Source organism: Papio anubis, chromosome 1 (genome assembly GCF_008728515.1).
Source record: "Papio anubis isolate 15944 chromosome 1, Panubis1.0, whole genome shotgun sequence".
In the NCBI taxonomy this organism is placed as follows: domain Eukaryota; kingdom Metazoa; phylum Chordata; class Mammalia; order Primates; family Cercopithecidae; genus Papio; species Papio anubis.
Genome location: NC_044976.1, coordinates 40,303,643 through 40,317,205, shown reverse-complemented (window position 1 = coordinate 40,317,205; position 13,563 = coordinate 40,303,643).

Below are 13,563 nucleotides of genomic sequence, written 5' to 3'. Positions count from 1 at the left end.
ATTCATTCTTGATGCTTTATCTTGACTGGAAGTCCAATCCACATTGTAAAGTTTTTCATTTTATTTGAAAATTCATTTAATTTTAGTTTCTGAAAGCTACGTGTTATAGCTAGATAACTACACACTGAAAGTAATTTTTGTTGTTGAGACAGAGTCTTATTCTGTCACCCAGGCTGGAGTGTAGTGGCATGACCATGGCTCACTGTACCCTTGACCTCCAGAGCTCAAATTATCCTCCCTCCTCGGCCTCTAAAGTAGCTGGGACCCCAGGTGTGTGCCACCATGTCTGGCTATTTTTTTTATAGAGATGGGGGTCTCCCTGTGTGGCCCAGGTTGGTCTCAAACTCCTGGGCTCAAGCAATCCTCCCGTCTTGGCCTCCCTAAGTACTGGTATTACAAGCACTAGCCCCTGTGCCTGGCCTGAAAGCAATATATTTTACTAAAATAATTTAACTCATATTTATTAAACACTTTCCCAAATGTATAAGCATTTTATTGTTTTAGAGAAAATAAGGCAACTTAAAAGTCTATTGTATTTGTTCCAATTTTAGTATATGTGCTGCCAAAGCGTGCACAAAAGTCTGTTGTATTTGTTGAGGGTTTCTGTGCCCTTCATAGAACATGGTACCTCCCCCACAAAACCATCTTAGAAAACTCTACAATTCAACTTCAGAACTGGATAGAGAAAGTGCACAATCCATTTGTCAATAAAAGTCAGCCTGGGCCAGGTGCAGTGGCTCACGCCTGTAATCCCAGCACTTTGGGAGGCCGAGGCGGGCGGATCATGAGGTCAGGAGATGGAGACCATCCTGGCTAACACGGTGAAACCCCGTCTCTACTAAAAATACAAAAAATTAGCCGGGTGTGGTGGCATGTTCCTGTAGTCCCAGCTGCTCAGGAGGCTGAGGCAGGAGAATTGCTTGAGCTTGGGAGGCGGAGGTTGTGGTGAGCTGAGATCACGCCATGCACTCCAGCCTTGGTGACAGAGTGAGACTCTGTCTCAAAAAAATAAATAAATAAAAATAAAAATAAACAAATAAATAAAAGTAAAGGTCAGCCTGATATAGTGGCAAAGAGGCTTGGGAATTTCTGGGAATCACTCAGTCCTGGCTTTAAGTTCCAATTCCACTGATGACTAGGTTTATGACTTTGGGCAGATTACACAACTTTTTAAGCTTCCTTCTCCTCGTTTTAATGTGGTGATAATAATAGAAACTGATAGAACTGTTTGAGAATTAAATGATGTAATATGCATGAAATGCGTACACACAGTGCCTGGCACACAGGAAGTGCCCAACAAATATTAGCCATTGTGGCCATTTTGAGTAAATCATATGTTTGTCAACTAGCTTTGATAAATGAAACAACCAAATCATGATGTCAAGACATTAATGAAAAGTTCATCTGAAAGAGTAACAGAAAAATACACTCACTCTTTTACAGTATACATATATTATGGGTAGTCCAAACAATGAAAACCACATCAATCACAAAATCAAAGTGCAAAAATCGCTAGCAGTCCTATACAACAACAACAGGCATGCAGAGAGCCAAATCATGAATGAACTCCCATTCACAATTGCTGTGAAGAGAATAAAATGCCTAGGAATACAGCTAAAAAGGGAAGTGAAGGACCTCTTCAAGAAGAACTGTAAACCACTGCTCAAGGAAATCAGAGAGGGTACAAACAAATAGAAAAATATTCCACGCTCACGGATAGGAAGAATCAATATCATGAAAGTAGTCATACTACCCAAAGTAATTTATAGATTCAATGCTATTCCCATTAAACTACCATTGACATTCTTCACAGAATTATAAACAACTATTTTTAAAATTCATATGGAACCAAAAAAGAGCCTGTATAGTCAAGACAATCCTAAGAAAAAAGAACAAAGCTGGAGGTATCACATTACCCAAGTTCAAACTATACTACAAGGCTACTGTAACCAAAACATCATGGTACCGGTACAAAAATAGACACATAGACCAATGGAACAGAATAGAGAACTCAGAAATAAGACCACACGCTTACAACCATCTAATCTTTGACAAATCTGACTGAAACAAGCAATGGGGAAAGGATTCCCTATTTAATAAATGGTGCGGGGAGAACTGGCTAGCCATATGCAGAAAATTGAAATTGGACCCCTTCTTTGCATCTTATACAACAACCAACTCAAGTTAAAGACTTAACTGTAAAACTGAAAACCATAAAAACCCTAGAAGAAAATCTAGGCAATACCATTCAAGACATAGGCATGGGCAAAGATTTCATGATGAAAACACCAAAAGCAGTTGTAACAAAAGCAAAAATTGACAAATGGGACCTAATTAAAGTAAAGAGCTTCTGCACAGCAAAATAAACTATCATTGGAGTGAACAGACAACCTACAGAATGGGAGAAAAAGTTTGCAATCTATCCATTTGACAAAGGTCTAATATCCAGATTCTACAAGAAACTTAAACAAATTTACAAGAATAAAACAAACAACCCCATTAAAAAGTGGGCAAAGGACATGAACAGACACTTCTCAAAATAAGACATTCATGCAGTCATGATCACTGCAGAAATGCAAATTAAAACCATGATGAAACGCCATCTCACACCAGTCAGAATGGCGATTATTAAAATGTCAAGAAACAACAGACGCTGGGGAGGTTGCAGAGAAAAAGGAATGCTTTTACACTGTTGATGGGAGTGTAAATTAGTTCAACCAATGTGGAAGACAGTATGGTGATTTTTCAAAGATCTGGAACCAGAAATATCATCTGACCCAGCAATCCCATTACTGGGTATATACCAAAGGAATATAAATCATTCTGTTATAAAGATACATGCACACATATGTTCATTGCAGCACTATTCACAATAGCAAAGACATGGAATCAACCCAAATGCCCATCAATGGTAGACTGGATAAAGAAAATATGGTACATATACACCATGGAATACTACGCAGCCATGAAAAGAAATGAGATTATGTCCTTTGCAGCAACATGAATCGAACAGGAAGCCATTATCCTCAGCAAATGAATGCAGGAACAGAAACCCAAACACTGCATGTTATCACTGTAAGTGGGAGCTGAACAATGAGAACACATGGACACAGGGAGGGGAGCAATACACACTGGGGCCCGTTGGGGGATGTGGTGGGGAGAGGGAGAGCATTAGGAAAAATAGCTAATGGATGCTGGGCTTAATACCTAGGTGATGGGATGATCTGTGCAGCAAACCACCATGGCAAACGTTGACCTATGTAACAAAATCTACACATTCTACACATGTACTCTGGAAAGTAGAAGTTGATGAAAAAAATAAAAAAGAAAACCACATCAATCTCTATCACACGAACAATAGTGTTATATAAAACCACAGTGTTTTGAAGAAAATTTGATTCAATTGAGCTTTCTTGACTAGTAATTCTTTTTTTTTTTTTTTTTTTTTGAGATGGAGTCTTGCTCTGTTGCCCAGGCTGGAGTGCTGTGGCGCCATCTCGGCTCACTGCAAGCTCCACCTCCAGGGTTCACGCCATTCTCCTGCCTCAGCCTCCTGAGTAGCTGGGACTACAGGGGCCGCCACAACGCCAGGCTAATTTTTTGTTTTTGATAGAGACGGGGTTTCACTGTGTTAGCCAGGATGGTCTTGATCTCCTGACCTCGTGATCTGCCCGCCTCAGCCTCCCAAAGTGCTGGGGCTACAGGCGTGAGCCACCACGCCTGGCCCTTGACTAGTAATTGTAATCAAATTTGTCCCAGCCTCCAGCGGCCAAAATATCATCTTCAAATTTTCAATAGCTATGAATCAAAAATCTTTCCAGGAGGAAATATTAAGTTCCTGCTTTTCATGTGGCTAAAATATTATCATTTCAACATTATTGTACTCTTCTACTCTTATTAGTAGTTTCTATTAATGAAGAGGTTTCTTTCTTCCTCCCGTAGTTTAAAAAATATCCCAGCAAACTAAAGGATGATCTCAGTCTGAGAAGAATAGTTCAACTATGTGATGATGCAATCCCTATAAATATTGTCCTGTTAGACAGGGGCTCTGTGGCTTAAGTGGCCTAGTTTAACAATTAAAGCCAACCTGCTTGGTCCCTTGTGGTCATAAAACCAAGAACCTAGGGATTCAGTACAATCCCGGGGGACTCAACTTTAAAGGCACCTTATTTAACTTGCTTTTAAAAATAGTGCACCAAGTTTTCATGTGTTTTACTTGGCAGACACACTGACTTGGGGGTTGGTCTTTCACCTGGTTTAGCGTCAGTGCAACACCTTTTGTTGATGGATGGAGGGAGGAAGTATGCTAAAACGAGACAGTGATGCGTGTAGAAAAGCTTGTGTCTCATTCAAAGAATAATGAGACATCTAGAGGGGAAAGGAGAGGTCAGAAGCAGGGTTTCTGCTAAAGAGAAAAAGGGCTGTATTGCCAGGGCTGAATTCACATCATCTTTGGAACAAGTGTCAATGTTAGAACTTATGACACTTCTTTCTTTGGGAGCTGAATAGGAGCCTAGACATGCTAGGTCTTTAAGGACACATTTAGAGGCTTCTGGGTTCACCTTCAACACCAGTCCCAGTTACCAGCTCACTATTCCTTAGACCTTAAGGTGAACTCCACTGATGAGTAGGCATATTTACATTGGAAGACTGTATGACTCTCCACCCTTTGCCCTGAAGTTTAGAGGGACTGTGCCAATCACTGTGGTAAATAGGAGATTGGGGGGTTGTCAGCTTTCTGGCGTTGTTATTGCTAAGGAAGGATGTCAAGAGAAAATAGAGAAGGGAGACAAGGACAGAACCTTGGAGCACTAGGAGAACTATATTAGTTTAATTTGTAAATGTGCAAACTGAATCTTTTATGATCTGACATTCCTGTCCCTAATGCCTCTGTTCAGACTCTTTCCTGTCTTTGGATTTCCTTCAGCCATTTCTAGAGGTCTACCTCAGATGGAAGTAATCTTTCTCAACGTGATATCTGCTCCTCTTTCGTGGTACTGATCAATCTGCATTTCTTGCTATAGGTATTTGCACACCCATGTACTTATATGTTTGAAGATCTGTTTTGTGAGTTAGAAAACTCAGCTTCTTACCGTTGTGGTCCAGATCCTCAGGGAGCATCCTGAAGATGATGGTGATGGTAACAGTGAGGAGGCAGATGATGAAGATGATGACGATCATGGCAGTACATTGGAGCACAGCAAGTATGTCTTTGCAAGCAGAGTATCCTTGGTTTGAACTTAACTCTGCCATTTGCTAATTGTAAGACACTTAGCAAGTTCCTCAACTTAGCTGAGTAAAGTCATTTTGAGGATTAAATGAATTAACCTACATTAATATGTGCTGTATTCTAGAGCACACAATAATATGTGATCTAGAAATATTCAATTCTGTTTTCTTCTCTGCCTCCCCCTTACCCAGTCCATGATGGTTCCGAGTGTATAAAGAGCTTCCATCTTCAATGTAGTAGTCAGGAGTCTTTCCCTGATGGAAACGCAGCTTAAACAAATGAAATGACAGATCTTTTTATTCATGTAATTGCAAGAGCAAGGCTAGGCTTGATCCAGCATGCAAATGACATGATCAGAACCCAGTGTTCCTCTCTTCATTTCTTGACTGCTTTCTCAGTGATTTTTCAGTTCTCAGGTGGGCTCTATTCCTCTCTAGCTGCTCCAGCCAAAGTCCTAGAATTTTATCAACTGGTTTCCATTGGCCTGGCTTAGCTCACATGCCCATCCCTGAACCAACTGCTGTGGCCTGGGGGAAATGATGGCCCGAGTGGCCAAGTTGGGGGTCTTATATTTTCTCTGAGCTGAGGGTGAGAACAGCCTCATCCAATCCACATGTACCAAGAGAATTGAAGAGGTAGCTCCCCAAGGAAGATCAGGGGGCTGTGACCAGAAGAAGGTGACCCAGTGACAGGCAAAACCAACAGATGCCAATCATCTACATGACTGCAGTGAAGCTAGATGCACCTAAGGAAAACTCCTCTTCTGCCTTGTGCAATTTCTAAACACTTTGAGGTGACATGTAGACGCCTATAGACCTCAGTGGTTTTGGACTTATTACTTTCCCAGTGCTATGGTGTTTGTTTGTTTTTGGAGTAGGAGGGAGGATCTAGTGAGCTAAGTGAAGTTTTGGGAATATGATGCTTCTCTCGGTGTCCTAAGGAAAAAGATGGCATACTCAAAGCATTGAGTATAAGGAATATTTACATGGATATGGGCAGGGTTAGTCGACAAGGGGTAGTGAAGCTCTGTGGATCTTGCTGGAGGCAGTGAGGAGCAGGAAGGGGATTACCAGAGTCCAGTGAGAGTTGGACTTGTAGAAGAGGGTCTCCTCAACTGATCTGTGGCCTTGGAGGGGTACAGCTTCTGCTTGAGCTACGGAAAGGCAGGGAGGGAGCAGGAAATAAATAAACCAGCTTCCCTCTACTCCCATCCTCCATTTTCATGCTGGTGCCTCCTATTGGCTAAACCAGTCAGAACCTGTAGGGCAAGGGAGGCCAAGTGATACAGTCCACAGAGACAGGCAGAGAACCAAGAACAGTCAGCAAGGTCCTACTGTTCTGCAAGGTTTGTTGTCTGGGAGGAAAGTGTAGTGTGTTAGACCCTTGGCTCATGATCAGTGGAGTTGGGGGAAGGGGGTGTTTAGTCAGCGTCTAGCTAAATTCTGATTTATTCTCTTTGCTTTTGGAAATGTAATAATCTCTCCATCAAAGCTCCATCTATCTGCCAAAATAATGCATGTCCTTTTGTACAAATGAAAGAATTACTGCTATTATGCAAACACTGAAGAGGGTAACACATTTGCATGCAGAGGGGAAAAAAGAAAAATCCTATTTGGAATAAAATTAAGTATACCAATGTGGCAACAAGACACATGAGTATCCATTTAACACTTGGACGGGAGCAGGACTAACTTTCATTGCCAACCCCAATGAAATAATGGAAGCCAAAAAGAAAATACTCTGAAAATAGAGGCCTGGATAGAATAAATGGGAATTGGGAATTTCTGGCCATTTTAACACTCCCCCCTCAACAGAAACAAAAGATTAAAATAAAGGTTTTTACAAATACTAACCATGAATATTAATGTTCTATAGCTGGTGCCTGAACCAAGTTCCTCATTAAAAAGGCCTTTCGGCAGAGAAATGTTAGCATGCAGGGTTTGGAACTGGTGTGAGGCTGTGTGGAGAATATGCTTTGCATCTGAAACCAGAAGGAAGGCAGATGCATTAGATTCAGAACTTGTCAGATGTTGATGATATTGTTTGATCATTGGGAAATAAGAGCTTAGAAAAGAAGGCAAAGGAATCACTTATTCTGGAGAAGAGAAAGTTGAAGTGTCACCCGAGGGGATATTCAGTTCATGAAATGCTTCCCTGTACTCCAGGTCCCTCATGTTATATTGACACTGCTGGTTTGCTTGTCTGTGTCTCAACCAGAATGAGAGGGGACAGGGGGCAGGGACTATGTCTATCAATATCTTATTCTCCTCTGTAGCTCCTGTGCTTAGCACAGAGTGGGCACCTAAGGAATGTTGAATTGAGAATGCACCATAGAATTTTAGAGCCCAAAGTAGCCTCGGAAATCACCAATTTCAATGGTTCTAAACTAATAGATGTGCTTGGCCTGGGGATTTGGGCAGTAGTGGTTGGGGGGAGAATAAGAAAAATGAGATGTATCTGGGAGGGATTTTTTTGAAATGCACCACTCCCAAACCCACCTGCCACTCTAGCCCTGACAACATATGTGGTACATCAAGACCCAATGAAAGTGAACGTTGTATTTTGGAAAGATTCACTGGTAACCCCCTCCCCAACCATGCGGAGAAACACTGCCCAATACTTACCCACCCAACTGCCCCACAATCCTTCCTGCTTCCAGGGTTCAGCTCAGTGCCTGGTGCAAAACAGGTGCCACCAGCAGTTGCTGAGTGAATGACTGTCACAAGAGAGATGTTTAGAAGAAGTAGTAATAATTTACCCAAGGCCACACACAGCCAGGTTATAAAGGATTATCATATATGCAAAACTCTTAGAACAACGGCATTTAGTAAATGCCATCCACGTGTGAGCTGTCATTAGAATTATTATTGCAGAGGAAATGCTGACCAACTTTTTTCAACACCTGCCTCTCCATTCCTAAAATCAGGGAAAAGATGAATGCATTCATTTGTGAATGAGGACATTGGTCAGGACTTTCTGTTTATAGGTGTCCTTAAATAGTGGGACCAGCCCTCAGAGGAAGCTTGGGATTCCCTTGCTCCATCCTCTGCTGAAGTATTAAAATGTGATGGGCGCTCACCTTTCAAGGTTAAGATTAGATGCAGCTTTCGTGGAGCCAAAAAGTAGACTAGAGCTAAAAGCTTCCTAAGACCAGGAATCACACCACAATTCTATAATCTTCATTTGGAAATTGCATTACTACTATTGAATGCACTGAAATGGATGAAAAAAACAACAGCTCTATCTCATCTCTCCATCTGTAGAACTGATCGTAATTACAGTTTATTTATTTGATGATAGATATAGTTTTGGTAGTATAGTGTGTCATTAAAAGCATGGATTCTGTGAGTGTACTAAATACCACTGAATTGTATGATTTAAGATGGCTAAAATGGTGAATTCATGTTATGTGGATTTACACACACACACACACACACACACACACATATAAAGCGGCTGGATTCTAGAGCCAGATAGTTTGAGTTTGAATACTGGTTCTGTCACCTACAGGCTGTGTGACTTTGGGCAAGTTTCCCAACCTCTCTGTACTTCTGTTTCTTCATCTGTAAATGGGATAATAATAGCACTTACTTTCTGAGGCTGCTGTAAGGATTGAATGAGCTCATATATGCAGTACTCCTGGAGCTGTGGCATGTAGCAAATGCAATCCAAGCATGAGCTCTCGTTAGTATTAACATTGCAGATGACATTCCCACAGAGGGATGAGGCTGTTGTTAACTTTTGTTGCTTGTCTACAATGATACGCATTATTTAATAGATGAAGTGCAGATTGACAACTGAAGTTATCTTAGTTGTATGATATTGAGTCAGACTGTGCCTGTTTGTGAGAGAGAATAGTTTGTTTTCCTAGGCATCGTGTTAATATAAATGATTTCTTTTGCATTCCTGAATCACAGAATCTCAAACACTAGAAAAGGGCTCACTGCTTACCTCAGTCTGAATAGAGAAGAAACTGACTCGCCCAAGGTTACACAACTAGCTGTGGCCTGGTCTTCTAATTGCTAGAGCAGTGCTCTGTCTGCTCATCACCATAGCTACAATAACTCAGTGCATGGAAATGCATTTTGTTTTCACATCTGTAATCTTTAAAGTGAAATACACACACACACACACACACGAATCAAGGTGCAGACAGTATTTCAATTTTGCAAGGAGTCATAGGCATTTAATTGGAATGTACCATGTTTTCCGTTTTGAAGGGAGGTGGTTAAGACTGCATTAATGTAACAGGGTTCCTAGTTAAAAGTAACAGAAGCAAGCTCAGGCTAACTTGAACAGTCAAGGAATTTATTGGAAGGATATTGAGTAGCTTGAGAATTGAAATGGGGTTGGTGAACTATGCTCAGAAAATAACCACAACAAGAGGTCAGAGAGTGGCTGCCAAAGCCAAGGTCACCCCTCAGAATTGGTCTGGTAAGGATGCTGCCAGGCACAGCTGCCCCTGAACATGCAACGCCAAAGCCCCAGATCTTGCACAACACAGCAGCCAGTGGACTCTCATCTTTGGTGGCGCAGCTGTTCTGTGTACTCTCACCTGCTCTCATCTGTGTCTTTGCATCACTCGTCATGATTCCAAGTCCCAGAAGGAGTATCTGGTTAGCTGGGCTGGGTTAGATGTCTGAGACCAAGTGTGGTTGGCCAGTGGGGGTGTGGGACAGGGCACAGAGAGAAAGTTCCTACCTATAACCAAGGTTTACAAAGGAGGACTCCTCCCATTTGGATTCTCCCCACACAGGAAGGTATTAGAATGCTGAGTAATTGAAAAAAAAAATGAACAAAAACATGAAAAATCCATGTCAATCAGGAAAATCTAGAAATGATGCCTAGCCCAGCAGCTTGCCTTTTGCCCTCTGGAGTCAGCATCCTCTACTCTGCCTGTTCTCCCCCTACTCCCTTCCATCCCCATCACCCCCCATGCAGGAGGAAACAGATGTTCCAAGCAGGACTACAAGGTCAAACGATTCTTTTACAGCTCTGTTAACTTCAGTCACTGCAGATTCACCCCTATAACCCACGAGCATCTTCCTACTCAATTAGAATAAAATTCAACCACTTTACTGTTTTTTTATTGTGATAAATTTGCATAACATAAAATTCACCATTTTGATCATTTTAGAGTAAACAATTCAGTGGCATTTAGTACACTTACAAGGTTGTGTGACCATCACCATTGTTTTATTTCAGAACATTCTTACTATTCCCCAAATGAAACTCCCTATCTATTAAGCAGTCACCCTCCATTCCTGCCACTCCTTAGACCCTGGAAACTGTGAATCTGCATCCTGTCTCTATGGATGTGCCTATTCTGGAAATTTCACAGAAATGAAGTGATATAATATATAACTGCCTTCCTGGAATACCTACTCCTGCCCCTGCTACAGGCCCTCCATGGCCTCATCTCAGCGTAGGATGGGGAACCAGCACCCAGTTACTCAACCCTTCCCTGACGATGCCTCAGAAAGCAGAGGGAACCGCAGAAGAGAGAGGAATCTGAAAAACCATTGGAAAGACACTAACAATCCCCTGGGAGCTGTCCACCATAGAGGGAGAACACTGAGGAAGAACAGCACTTGGAATCAATGTATGGGGTGGTTTTCCGAGGCACAGGATTGCCCAGCAGGGACTCTACGGCAAATCAGTATATTTAAGCCCAGATTATAAGACCAGAGGCCCTCCCCTCTCTCCGCCCTCCACCCCAATCCACACTCCTGGCAACTTAACCAGAAAAAGCATAAGTTAGAGCTATGCTAACAGCCAAGATGGCTGTCTTAACTAGGGCAATGTTAACGTAACCAGGAGATGGTAAAGTAGAATAGCTTAAATTACATAGGGATGCATTTCTCTCGTACTTAACAATTCCAAAATGAGTGTTTTAGACTGGTGGGCAGCTCTGCTCCACATTGTCATCCAGGGACAAAGATTGACTGCAGAGCTGTTATCTTCAACACAGGGCTTCTAAGGTGTCTGTAGTGAGGGTTCAGTAGGCCAACTGGGATATGACACCATGCAAAGCTTGAGCTCACCTGTAGGATTAGTATATACTTTAAACCAGCAGTCAGTATCTGGTCCTGTCTCCTTCACAGCATGAACTGTGGGGTAGGAAACACGGGGAAGCATTAGGAGTGACCCTTGTAACTATCACAGCTAATACTCCACTTAATAGAACTTTTGCTTTCCATCTCCCTGATCTTGAGCCTGAATATTCCTAAAGGAGGAATGTTCCCACCAAGGAATTGGAAGCTGAGCCTGTCTTTGGCCATTTTGGAACTCACACCATTGAACCAACAGGAAGAGGAGGGATCACTATATTGGGTACCAAGAAGAAAGCGGGTTGCTGCCATGCAATAGGGCTGGGAAGACTATATTTTAAACTCAGGGGATTTCTGGGGTCACTTACCAGGACTTCCATGGACTTCCATGTCCAATAATGAAGGTCAGTGGGAAACTGACCACCCACTGCAGAGAGGAGTAGTAAGGGCTCAGCTATTTGGGGATGAAGGTTTGGATCTCAGACCTTCTCAAGATAAGGTGATAAGTGTTTGGTAGAGGATAAAGTGATCACGGAATAAAAGGAAGCAGTGATTATTTGCTCCGGCCTCATGAAAGGCTACAGAAGGGGAGACCATAGCAACCATACTTATTTTTTATGCCAATTACCTCGTCCTCCCCTCCACTTCTCCATACTATTTTATATGAAGAGTGCTGATGGTAGCCAACCTCAAAATTTAGGGTCCAGGTGAGAGTACACTTGAAATGATGTCACCAGTAATAATACAGTGGCTGATAACTTGTGTCTCCTTGTGTTTGGGATGGGATTCTCATTTAAATGAAGGGAAAAACTGGGACCTGGGTGGAAAATGGGGTGTTGTGGTTTGATTATTTTTTGTTCATGCTGCCATATCTGTTATCTACATCTGTCTTAGTTCTTTCCCCAGGCTGATCCCTATAGACTATCATCCGGACTCCCTTGCTAGTGGGCTTTCTGTCTGAGTTAGTGGACGATATGTACTTGCAGGGTATTAGAGAATGGGAGGGAAGATAGGTCAAGGCAGTTTCTCCCACGGTCCTAGCCTTGAAGCTTCCCCTCTGGTAGAAGCCAGATCTTTGTCTGACTGCAGCTCCTGAGGGAGCCCCTCCTCCACGGTTGCCACTCTCCTGTTCACTTTACTTGTCTCTTCATTATTAGGGGTGGTAATGGTTCTCTGCTGCTGTTGGTATCTGGATGCCTCACCAGCTCTGCCCACACTTCTCTAAGTCCTCCCTTGATTGAGATCTCATTAAGTGGGGTGAGCTCTGTTTCCTGCTGGACCTGACTGATGTAGTGTCCTTTTCCTCCCCAAACTCCTGAGCTCCTCAAGAATGGGACTATTGTCCCAGTCATCTCTATATGCAAAGGTTATCTGGTCATAACATGTGAAATGATTCAATCACAACAGTGCTGAAGGTCTTTTCCCATGAATCTTGCAAAGCCAGAAGAGAGAACAAAGTTAACTAGCAGCATGCTAGTTAATTTCTTAATTTCTAACTATTTCTAGAAAAACAACCAGGATTCTTTCCATATTAACTCTTCCTTAAGGTCCCAGTAACTTCAGGTATGGCCCCAGTGTTCCAACACAATATCTGTCAGGGACCTAGATAATGCTTTTTCAAATTAGGAAGTTGATTAAACTGCATTTCCAAATGCATTATTTTTAAAAGGCTATGTATCCAGGAAGCCAGGTATGTGAAAACTTTCACACATAATTGCAAGTGCAGTGTATAAAACAATTTGCTCAAACCTTCAGGCTTCTAAGGTGCTTAATGCCTTTTATTAAGTGACTCTGCTCCACTAAATAACCATCCCCGGACTTCTTCCTTTAGGCCCTGTTGCTACAGATAAACTAATCTGTGCTTTGGAGTTGCCTAATATATCACCACTTCCAACTGATTGAAGGTGGTCAGGACTGGGAATGCAGACATGAGGGCATGATGCCAAGCTAAATATATAATCCATGGGTCAGATCTGGGGAGGGAGAGAAGGCAGAGGAGGGTGATCTGGGAAGACTCATGTCAAAGAGTTTGGGTAGAAGAGGTCAGAATCTGAACAAGGGGTCCAAGGCCAACAAGGGGCATCAGCAAGAATGATGAAAGAAAGAAAGCAGGGCCACTTTGTAAGGTTCCTTTCCAGATTACTATCCTCTGCCCCCAACTATTCTCAGAGTATAGGAATAAGTGGCTGAAGTATAGGGGGCTAGCAGGGTAGGAGGAGATCAGGGTAACTCCTAGTACAGGCCAAAGATGAAGGATTTCTGTTTGCATTTCTAGTCTTAGCT